The sequence below is a fragment of the Corapipo altera genome, unplaced genomic scaffold (genome assembly GCF_003945725.1).
Source record: "Corapipo altera isolate COAL_440 unplaced genomic scaffold, ASM394572v1 0, whole genome shotgun sequence".
Taxonomy (NCBI): domain Eukaryota; kingdom Metazoa; phylum Chordata; class Aves; order Passeriformes; family Pipridae; genus Corapipo; species Corapipo altera.
Window position 1 is genome coordinate 27,458,416 of NW_020884872.1, and position 12,203 is coordinate 27,470,618.

The 12,203-nt window shown below is 41.0% G+C and overlaps 1 protein-coding gene across 1 annotated transcript in view; it reads left to right on the forward strand.

Annotated features, from left to right (window-relative positions):
• The first annotated feature begins 6,727 nt into the window (after positions 1 to 6,727).
• ST6GAL2 (ST6 beta-galactoside alpha-2,6-sialyltransferase 2) overlaps positions 6,728 to 12,203 on the forward strand; it is a 175,555-nt gene continuing 170,079 nt past the window's right edge. Inside the window, exon 1 of the mRNA XM_027640882.1 lies at positions 6,728 to 6,781. The gene's annotated coding sequence lies outside the window, so the exon portion shown is untranslated. The remainder of the gene's footprint in view (positions 6,782 to 12,203) is intronic.

Sequence of the window (12,203 nt, forward strand, 5' to 3'; positions counted from 1 at the left end):
CAGTACACTAACTCAGAGGCATACTCATGTATGATTTTACAAGAGGCTGTGCTGGACTAATGTTTCCCTGTTGCTGAAAAGGAGAATCTGACACCCCTTCCCACATGCTGCTCCTCCCTTATCCAGTTTTGTGCTCACACAGCTGTACTTGGAGTAAACTCCTTCTAGTCACTATCTCAGAGACATATCACCCACGTTATATACTAAGCAAATTTTCTACCATTTAATGTGTTGAACCTCTTGTTGTGCATTTAGATGAGACCCAGCTCTGGCTCAAGATATGCCACAAAAATCATAGCTGAGATAAGGAGGTCTGAGGGGACAACCAGAATGTCCCTTTTGGCAAAAGCAAGCTGATAATTCATCTCAAGCCATACCATGAAACCATGTACTATTAGGCACATCCCAGCCGCTTTAGTGATTGCCCCACAGTTATGGCACTCAGGTCTGGAAGGCATCAGCACAGCAACACATTTCAGCACTTTCAAAGCAAACGGTACAAGCCATATTTTCAGCTTTCTTTTCCTGTCACACTTATGTGTTTGTTCTCCATCAAGCATAGCAGCAACACATACACATGCTTGTAAGCCACCACTACAACCACCCAGAGCCAGGAGAGGGAAACAGTCTCCTTTAGATCACTTAGGACTTACTGCCACAACACCTTGATGGGGATAGAGAGGTAGCCCAATCAGACCTGCTGCCGGATCATTTAAGCTGAGTGCTAGTAGAAGTGCTCTAATGACCGTGGATGAAATTTTCCAGTACATTCAGAATGCACAGAGTGGTAAAGAAAGCCAAGCTGTATGATGACTTCCTGACAGATCGAAACATGGGGAGATAAAGACTTGCTGAAAAAATACGGGACTCAGCAGCCATCACTTTTACACCCACCTCACTTATTTGTGCTGCTGTTTCTGCATGTTTCACGGAGGCGTTTTGCTAGCTGTCACCTCCCAAACACAGTTCTTCCCTCGGTATTAGTTTGGCGCTTACTTTCCTAAGTCCTTCTTTTTTACTTCTCAGGTGTTTTAATATGTCCGCTCAATGGCAATTATTATACAAACTGTTTTTTGTCTCCTCAGATTTCAATAGGCAGTGGGGGCCATTAAAATTCCCCAAATGCAAATAAGAAGGTGTAAAGCCAGTTTAAGATTTTCTTCAAGTAACTCATGAGCTACCAGTTGAGTTCCCTAACTCAACTTTGGGTTTTTGTAGAAGAAACAGTCAGTTTTACATATGCTGAGGGTCTGTACAGTGTCAGACTTCATCTGTCTTTCTTTCAATCTGCAAGGTCAGGTAATGTGGGGATAGAAGCCCTCCACTATGGGACAGTGAGTGAGACTGAGCTTCTGAATGGATATAAAATCTTCATTACAGTAAACACCTCAAACAACCCCACAATAGAGCATGTTTTCAACTCAATAACTCAGGTTTTATTGAAGTGCATCAAGATTAACTTCTTTGTTTTCTTTTAAACACAGAAAAAAAAATACAAAGGCTTTATAAAGAGTTTTCTCCCTTCCTACCTGTGGTGGGGGAAAACTATTTTCCCCCTGGAGTTATAAAATGGTAACCCCCAAGGGAGTGGTGACCCTTGGGGTTGAACCAATGAGCGCTCCTGCAAAATATAAACATATCAACAACCAGACCGGAAAAGAAGGGGATGTTGTAGTAGTTGTTGGAGAGGTGGCCATGTTCTGAGGCCATGAGGAGAAGGGGTCTGGAGCCCCAGTGGGGGCTGGGCCTCCCCCCAGCCCCGGCTGGGGGGCTACAGGGACTTGGAACAGTGTTAGATTGGGCTAAGTATCTGTAACTAAGAGCTGGGGGATGTTTCTCCACTGTAAGCAGCAGCAGAAGCAGCGACAGAAACAGCAGTGAACGGAGGCTATGGCTGAAAGCCAAGAGATAAGAACTGAAGAGGCAGCAAACCAAGCACGCAGCTAAGCAGAGAGACACAGAGTTGTCTGAAGAGAGAGAGAGAGTTTGGGTAAGAACTGAAACAAACTACCCAAACTCCTTGGAGACCTCTCCTAGAGAGGAGGGGTGGTGGACTCCCACTCGAGAGGAGTCCTAAAATGCAGCACCAGAGACAGAGAAGAGCTAAGAAGCTCAGGCATCCTGGAAAGCTGGACTGGAACGGCCAGAAGGAATGCGGAGGAGGGCTTTGACCCCTTGCTGTTGCTGCTAAGCTAGCAGCCTGATGACAGAGCATGGGAGCTCTGCAAGGGAGCTTGAATACCCTGAGGATAGGGACCGTCACGAAGATTCCTGCACTTCGTGAATACGATATGATGAAGCGACCTTTGTCCCGGTGAATGCAGCCCATGGAAGAGAAAGACCCTCACTTGGAGTCGAAGGGCCGAGAGGGGCTTGGAGACCCCCCTCGTGTGTAATGAAAAGAGATCCAGCTACAGCTGCTGCATGGAGGAAGGGAGACTACTGCCCTAGAGAGACTGTTGCTCTGAGAGTGGAAAGGATCTTTCCTTTTCCCTTCTGGACTTTTATTGAAGGGAGAAGAGATTGATCTATTGTAAATACTGATTTATTATAGGAGAGATAGTTAAGATTGTATATGATGTATTATAATATTTATTTGTACAGTGTTTGTAATATAATTCCCTTTCCCCCCATATTGAGTCTCGTGTTTGTGTCTGGAAAACCCATCTCACACTGCTCTGAGTTGTGGGAGGGGGCTTGGACTCGAGAATTGGGTTTTGGGACTCTCAAACTATGACACTACCTTATCCTGGATTGCAAAATATTATGCAATCCTAATTAGTTAATAAATACTACTCTGAATTACATTGCAGTTGACACAAGCAATGTATTTTTGTTGATACATAGTTCCAAAAAATATCTCTTGCCATTAACTTCTTTTATTTAAGGAGAAACGGCTTATTCAGAATAATGCATTCAAAATTCCAGTGGCCTGGAAACCTTGAGGGTGATATAGCTTGATCTTGAGGTTTGGGTTCTGTAAAGACATTGCAGAAGTTTCTGCTGATTCTGTGCAACTTAAAAACCCACAAGTCAATATTTACAGATTCAGAATCTGTATGAGTCAGACAGCATTTGTGGGTTTTTTACATTCTATACTGGAGTTACAACACTAGCTTGATTAATTTTGTGTTGCAAACCAAAGTTAGTATGGATGCAAATCAGTAGTAACTACGTTGAAATTAGTTTACCTGAGTGTAAATGAGAACAGAATATAACTATTACAATAAAAAGTCTGCTACATGCTTCCATGAGTTTTCCATGAATCAAGGAATTGTTTCTTTTAATCAACGGAGTAAAATCTTGCACCTGTGACATTAAGGTGCACATACCTAATTCTTGCAGTCTAGTACACGTAAAAATCACTATCTGAAAGATACGCTGTGTTTGTATCTTTGCACTATAAAATGATTAGAATTTTGTGAGAAAGGAGGGAGAGGTGATAGCTATGTCTTCAGAAATCAGTTTTATCTAAACTAGTGTGGTGTCACTCACAGGGTAGAGGTTGTTTACATGTATGAATTACGAGTTTTCATATCTCAGATCATTCAGCTTTCTAATAATTGTAAAATTGATATTCTCCTGTGATAATAATACTGATACTGGGATAATTTTGATATCATTATAACACATGCACTGATTCCTTAGTGTAACATTTCTGGTCACTCAGTCATGTGTGGAGAGAGTTAGAAAATGAAGAGACAGAGGAAAAAAGATCATTAGGACTACCTAGCACCAGGCAGTACCCACTCCACACTGACTGCCAAAGGATACAGTATGCCATATTAGATAAGTCTTACTATTTTCAGACAGTAAGCAAGATACCAGTGTATAAAACTTGTAGTTGATATTGATGGAGAGTAGCATCCACACAAGAAACAGTATACTCCCAGTATATTACCCTCATCCTCTAGTATATTAAATGTATTTTTCAGTCAAGAGGTGTATTTCAAGAAAAATCTTGCACATCACAGAGAAAATGAGAGCTGTTTCTTTAAGAAACTGCTGCTACTGGAGGTTAATGGCTTTACTATTACTCATTGAAAGTTAAGTATAGTTATTGACAGGCAAACCGCAGAAATTGGTTTGTGTCAATGAAGAATGGCAAATAGATACCTGTATCAGGGAAAGAGCCCTGGAGGAAAAGTTCTTTGTGCAGTAAAATTAGATTCACAGGTCACAGATTATTTGCTAGTTCTTTCCAGGTTGTAGAGCTGTAATTTATGGAAGAGCTCTCCAGAACTGTTTACCTGCACTACAAAAAAGAATCTTTTTTATTAAAGTGTAAGTTACACGTCCTCTCAAGTGCCAACCCACAGATCTGACTGAATTAACATCACCCCCTAAGAACAGAACTCTCCTATCATTCTAAAGGTAATAGGCATTCTTTGAACCCTTTTTGTCCATTCTTTTCTGTGAAGCCTTCTTTTAGCAAGCCCAGATGGAGGAATAGCTAAAGGGCTGGATAGTTTGCTTTTAATGCAAAAAGATGTCAAATGTCAGCTGTTCAGGTTGCCCTCATGATGTAAACACATTTCTACTGCCTATTTGTAATTTCTAGAAACAAGCTTTTTAAAAACAGCAACCTCATCTAGTACAACTTGCAAGGCAGGGAAGCTCTACCTAAGAGCTCTACCTGCAGCTCTTCCTCAAGCCATGTTCTACCCTGCTGTGGTATTACAGACATGCCAGCTGTGGGAGTGTAGCAAGGAGGTTTAAGACCCTCATGGTCCTGCAGTAGGGGTGTTTGTGATGGGAAAGCAGGTACTGATGGGAAGCCCCAATAGTGCTGAAAGAGCTGCTCTGATCTTGGGAGCAGTTTTCTGGCAATCCAAGCAGGGCAGCTCAACAATCTCCCGGCTAACTTCTCCAGGGGCCAAATAGAGAGAAGAAGTGAACTTCCACAACAAGTTATGCTAACAGTAGGGTGTTGTAATGTGTGGGCTATAGCCACTAATAGTTCCTGCTCTTTATACCAAGAAAACAAGGTCTTGAAAGTCATGGCTGCTACTGCCCATGCCCTCCAATGACTATAGATGCCTTCTGAGCCCATCTGCACTGGGGCTTCTTTAGGAATAAAATGTGCCAGACAGGGTTGGTCTTCAGTTTAAATACAAGTTTGTATTTACCACCCACTGTCTCAACTACTCTGAGCAGGAGGAAGGCAGGAGCAATGAGGTACAGAAATATCAATCTTTTCAAGATTTCTTCTGCTACTAAGACAACTCAAAGACTCAGAAAGAGCTTCTGTCTGAACACTTCATATTTTATGACTTTCTAGGTCCTAACAATATTTGTCTCTGATTAAGAGTAATTAAATACTAAGTACATATTTTACAGATTAACAACTGGACAGCTGTGTGTGAAAACATCCCCTGCCAAATGTTAGCAGGCTGCACAAGGGTGTCATGGAGTGTTGCAGAGTGCAAATGAATAAGGCAACTAATAAGGCAACTCTCAATTGTGACTACTTTTTTAATAGGCTTCTATTAATTATTTGCTCTTCTTTTCTCCCCATTTCAGTCTTTGTTACAAGGTCTCCTCCTGCCTCTGAATGGTGATACCAAACAACAGTCATTGTCACACTGGAGCTCTGCAAAACCAGATTCATATGTCATGGTTAACTTTTTTCACCCTTTTTTTCATCTGGTTTACCTATGACCCTGTGGTTATTGAAGTTGTACCAAGATCTGGGCAAAGCCACTGCTATCTGGGGAACAGAATTGAAGGAAATTGATGATTTTTCCCCTAGTTGTTACTTTTGATATTGTGTTGTGTGTAGGTGGATGCATGGGTGACCATGTGTAAGAAAGACAGATGGACTGATGGAGAGAAATCTTCCAGAACACTTTCCTCTTTTGCCTAGGAAGAGGGTATATTTTATCCGATTTTTATCAAAGGTGACATCAAAAGTAATGAAAGGATAAATAATTTTAAGGCTTCAGAGAGCAAGGATTCTAAAGAATAAGATTCTGAAGAATTGTAAAGAAAAGATCTGTCTTGGAGATTTAGCTTTTTTAAATCCTTTTTATTCCTTTGCCAAATGCAATAATATTCCATTATAAATTGTCCTATTAATTTACGAGTGGTATTCAATTTTTCCTTTAATGGTGTATGCAGGTACAAACAGGCAGTGATATGTATTTACTAAACTGTTACCTTTCCAGTTAGTGAATCGCTTAGCCCAAATGCTTTCTTTCATAAATACAGTCATTAAAGGTATGAAATTATTGATCTAAACTGCTTTCCTGGGAGATCGTTTCCTATAGAAAGCAGAGTCGGGTCTTTTTTTGGCTGCAAACTAGGCTAGATTTCATAATAAAACTTTCATCATGAAAAGAAAAAAAAAAAGGCTCTGAACAACAATAACCTCCCTATTATACATCAATGACTAAATGTTTGAGAGAGCTGGCTTTTATTTTTCTTACAGGGGAAGAGAGTAGGAAGGACACAGTTTTTTTCAAGGAACTCCTTTTTGAAGAGATCATGCTAAAAAAACTGCTGAAAGGATCTCTTGCTGCTATAATTTGTAGAAAGGAGGTCTCATAATTATAGTCAGAATTTATTGTGTCTCTCCCTCTCTACCCCCCTTCCTCTCCACCCCTCCCTTCCCCACACCCTCCTACCCTGTGTGTGTATGCAGAGAGCTAGAGAAAGCTGGCAGCACTACCTGAATAGCTACTGAAAGAGTGAGACTTCTCAGTTTCTGCTTCATTACTGGGTAGCAGCTATTCCAATGTGTGCGAGCGCCTAACAGCATCCTCCCATCAAAAAGTCCTTGGTAAGTCCCCTTAGCCGGCAGAGCTGCGGATTAACTCAGCCAAAGGCAGGAAGGGGGTGGTAGGGAGCTGTGGGGACACTCAGAGCCTGCGCACAGATAAGATCTATTAGATTTCAAGGATTTTCTGTAATAAATGTGTAAAATCTTCTGTGGATTGCTGGGATGCGAAGGCAATCACAAGGAATGTTCTGAGTGTTCAAGAGTAATGTTAAGTACATTCAGGAGCACCTGAAACAGAATAGAATTTTTCTGCAGGAGGTGAGATTAGTAAATGCTTCTCAGAACTGCAAGAAGAGTGGTTTTGTGTTGTTTTGTTCCGTTTACCACTATAATTTTTCTCCTGTTTTCCTTCCCCCCCTGCCTTTATTGTGCTGACTGTGTTAATAGGTTCAGAAAGAAGAAACTGTACCTTCCTGCAGGCTGATGACATTTGAAATGTAGAACTTTTATCAGAAGAGGGATGAGAGCTAAAGGTATAGGGGAGATAACATATGCTTTTTATTTGAATTTACATTCTTGTCCATGTTTCTGGTATTGATTTTATGCACTTACCAAGCTCAGAAAAAGTCTGAAAAGCTGGGATGCACATTTTCTGCTCAAGATGCCAGTGTCTGCGCTTGTATCATGTTTTGTTAGTCATATGCCTGACAAGTGGCACTCTCTAGGTAGCTCCTTTCAGTATACATGGCAAAAAGCACTCCCAGACAGAGACTCTTCTTGTTTACTTTGATCTTTGAGTCAAGTTCATTGACTCAGCAGAAAATTATAGAGGCCACTGGAGAGGTCAGGTCACAACTCTCCTTGTCCCAGCTGAGCAGTGGCATTTGAAACAAGAGGCTGGAATGGTGCTGACATCTGAGGGTCCCAGTACTCTGAACCTGGCTGTGTTTTGATTCAAAACATATGAAGGAGTTACTCCAGGGACAGGCCGGAGGTTATTGTCTAACAGTACAGAGCATTAACAGAATAACTGCCTCCTAACTGAACCCACAGCTACTCCCCTGATGAATAAATCCAATCTAGAAGAGAAAACTGCCTGACTATCAGGGCACGGGGTCACTGGCTCATCTGTTACTCTCAGTCCAGTCCACACCTCTGTTGGCTACAGCTGTCTGTCAGATCACATATAGGTGACACAGCTGTATTTATAATTATGAGGAGGAAAGTTGCTCCTTATATTTAGAAAACATACACTCATGATGTGAAACTGCTGCTCAGTGTCCCTAGACATCATCTTCTTTGCTATACTGAGCAAACATGATAGCTCAAAGGATTAGGTTTGAGGTCTGCAACAGTTGCTTTCCAGTTAGTGTGAGTAAATTTACATCTCTTCTACAGGTCAAAAAGAAGAGACTGACATTTTTTTCCCCTTTCAAAAGACTTCAATGTTTATTAAGGGATAACTTTCAAGCAAATATTAGAACAGAGATCAGATTTACAACTAAACTCAGAATAGGTATTGCTTCTTGAAACTCAGTCATTTTTTATTATGTTGAGAGGGAAATCATAGTGAGGGGTGCGGATAACTCACTTATATAGTGAGTTATATAAACCATATAACTCACTATATAAGTGAGTTTATATAACATCAAGCAATGGAAATTACAAGTAGGAATTTGCCTTGCGTTCCAGGTTCTCAGTCATCATTACTTCATCAATAAATTAAAATATCAAAATTGCATCATTACCTGGGATACTTAGTGCATTAAGTATAATACTTGGTGCAATATAGAGAATAATAATTTCCAGGGGAAAAAAATCTGTAGCAAAGAACATGTTTAGGGTTTTGTTGCAAGGTTTTTTTGTATTTGTGCCCATCAACTATGTAACTTTGTCGTTAGAAAACACTTGAATACAACTCAGTGCTGTCTTTTCTAAATTTGTTTTGCTTTCATCATCTGTGTGGATATATGAAAGAGATGAAATACCTCAAGTAGAAGAATTCCAGCGCAAAGAGGAGCAGGAACAGGTAGCTCTATTCAGTTCTGTGCCACATCAAATTCAGCCTTAACCACACCCATTTTAGTGAGTGGACTCTGCTGTCATCTGTTTGCTATCAGCATGGCAGGATGTTCTCAAAGTATCTTAATATCAGATCTTGATGGTAGAAAAATGCTGGGGGCTGTACACTAGAGGCCAGATTCCATGACCTTTCTGTCTAGTGAAAGTGTGCTCTGTGAGGATGATGCAACCCAGCACAAGAAAAAGAAACTAGGAAAGCCTCTTTGCTGATAGGCAAAATCTGTGTTTGTCTTGGGCAGAGTATGCTCTTCAGAGCCTCACCCATATCACAAGAAATCTGTCTCCCCTCCCTTCTCACAGGAAGGTGATGAGGCAGGAACCACTTGTGACTTCCTATGGAAGGGATTACATACATCTGACAGACAAGACCACCCTATTTGTGACTGTGTACCCACAGATCCATATAGCAGTAGATACCCTGGTAAGTGGTGGGCAGGAGATGTTGCCTGTTCTTGGGCTGGTCTGACTGTTAGCATGTAGTCAGCGTGTGTCTCCAGGCAGTGGCTTACTCCATCCACCCTACCAGCCCCAGGGGAGTTATTCCTGGAGGATGACCAGGCACAATCCTAAGATCCCACTGATAAACACATCTTCAGACCTTGCCAGTGTAATCCAGAGAGATCTAAACATACCTTCAAGCCAACCCGGGTTTTCATCAAAAATTCTCTCTGTTACTTCTCTGACTTGAAATGAACTCTCCTCCCTGCCATCAAAGGTTACAATTCATGAAGCAGAAAGTGCCAGACACTCAAGCACTGGCAGAGTTCTTTTAAATTATATTTCTAGTTTATCATCCTTTTATATGTCAAAGCTTTCTATTTCCCAAATCTATTTTTATATATAGCAAAAAGTGTCAATCCAGACATTTCAATACTCATCACTAAAGCATAAAGTTCTTCTCTACTGAATAAAGAGGCATTTTCAAAGGGTATTCCCTGTGCCAGGACTGGCTTTTGTTTGCATAACTTGACAATAGTTCTGATACAAGAATAGCAAAACCAAACTAAGGAAGCAGAGACTAGTGGAATTCACAGTTTATTGCCCTAAAAGCCCTCACTGTTGTACTCAGACATCTTTCAACTTTCCCCTTTTCCTGTGAAATCCCTGGGGGTATGACTTAGACTGAAGTTCTTTGGAACAGGTGTCACATCTCCACTCATTGCACACCTCTATGTCTACCACGCCACATGGAAATATGAAATATTAACCACAGCTACAATATTTAGAGTTTATAAAAAGCTAATGCAATATCGTGATCATAACTGCTCCTTTTTGTGTAACTCCTTGCACCTTAGCAGGGTCAAAAGGAAAGAAACCTATTCAAACCACTTGTCAATAACTTTTTGTTTCTGGCCCTGGAGAAAGGACTCAAAATGAAAACATCTGCTACCTCCTTCTGCTGACAGGCAGTGGTAAGGACGAAAAGACCTTGAAAAGCCATAATCTTGCAGTTATCAGGGAACTGTGGAGGAACAATAAGGAGATTTTTCAGCATGGCATGCTCATGTAAGTGATTAGAATGACTTACAAATTGTTTTTGTCATTGCTAGGGAAGAGTGGAAGTGGCATTTAGTAGCATATGAATTCCCCAATAATTGGTGCCCTGTAATATAAATTAGATTAGAGGCAGTTTACCAAGTTCCAGTGCAGTAAGTTTTCCTTTTACTATTCTATCTACAATGTATATTTTAGAAGACAACTGCAGCATAGGAAAGCCACAAACCTAAATGAAAAAAAAAAATTACTTGATTAGGACTTTGTTGTCAAAATTTGTTGCTAGCTAAAAGAAAAATATCTGTATCCAGAAATGATACTGAGTTTGAGTGTTTCCTTTACTGTTCTTTTGTGTTAATTCTGCTAAATAATTAAAGAAAGGAGAGGAAAACAGAACAGATAACTAGCTAATAGCAGGCATAATCACAACTAGCCTTCCCATTCATTTGGATCACCCTGGATCCAAGTTCTGCAACTTGAAATTGGTGGTTTTTTCACTGAGAATCTGTGGAAGGATACATTCCTAACATTGCAACAGCTGCTATTACAGCAGCATCTTTTCATTATGGAAACAAAACTGAATCACTATAACATATGTTGTGTTGATTCATGTCTCAGAAAATATAATTCCATGGAGATATATTTGATAAATGCAATAAGAAAGCAGCTGATTCTTTGGAAAAATGCATTTTACTGTAGCATTAGCAACTTGTATATTGTACTTGACAAGAACTCAGATGTGCTATGTTTTAACACATTGCCACAACACCTAGGGATTTTCATTCAAATGCAACACTATTCCTTTCTCTTCCCGAATGTCTTAAAATATGTTACTTGAAAATGGAAAATATTAGTAAACTTCTTTTTTTGGGAATCTGAGCCTGATGTTCAGTTGCTAGCATTCAGACTGTATGATTGAATGGTTCCTCATCTACAAAAGAGAGATAATATTTCTGGCTCCTCTTCCATATATCATAGAATCATAGAATCATAGAATCAGCTGGGTTGGAAGGGACCTCCGAGATCATCGAGTCCAACCCTTGATCCACTAACACTGCGGTTGCTAGACCATGGCACTAAGTACCACATCCAGTCTTGTCTTAAAAACCTCCAGGGACGGAGAATCCACCACTTCCCTGGGCAGCCCATTCTAATGCCTGATTACCCTCTCTGTAAAGAAATTCTTTCTAATATCTCACCTAAACCTCCCCTGGTACAGCTTAAGACCATGCCCTCTTGTCTTGTTGATAGTTGCCTGGGAAAAGAGACCAACCCCCACCTGGCTACAGTCTCCTTTCAGGTAGTTGTAGAGACTGATGAGGTTTCCCCTAAGCTTCCTCTTCCCCAGGCTGAACAGCCCCAGCTCCCTCAGCCTCTCCTCATAGGACTTGTGCTCAAGTCCCTTCACCACCCTTCATCTGTCTTCTCTGCTTATACAGCATACTGAGGGCAGAGGCTGTGCCTTATATGCACAATAGCTACACAGTCAGCACCTACACAGATATTGGCTGCAGCCTGTAGGTGCTCCTGCATAAGAATTTTCCCCACTTACCACTAACTGATACTCTTGATATCAGCCTCAGACAACTGGATGGTGCCAGTGATGCCGGGGCGCATTTCCCTAGAGAGTATTGAGCCTAGAAGCACCTGCAGGCTCCAAACCCCTTCCAGGACTGGTGTTGTAGTCCCAGAGAACTTCAGTTCCGCCGTCTGCTGTTGATTCTCTCAACAAATAATAAAATCCCCTCACCCAAGTGTCTGAAGAAAAGACTTAGCTTTCCATTTCTGGAATCAGTGTCTGGGAATGGATGTGGCAATGATATCAAGAATACTGAGAAACGCCAATTTCTTTGACAGTTCTATCAGCTGCACAGAACTCTCTACAGTAAGTGTTTGTTTCTGGCAG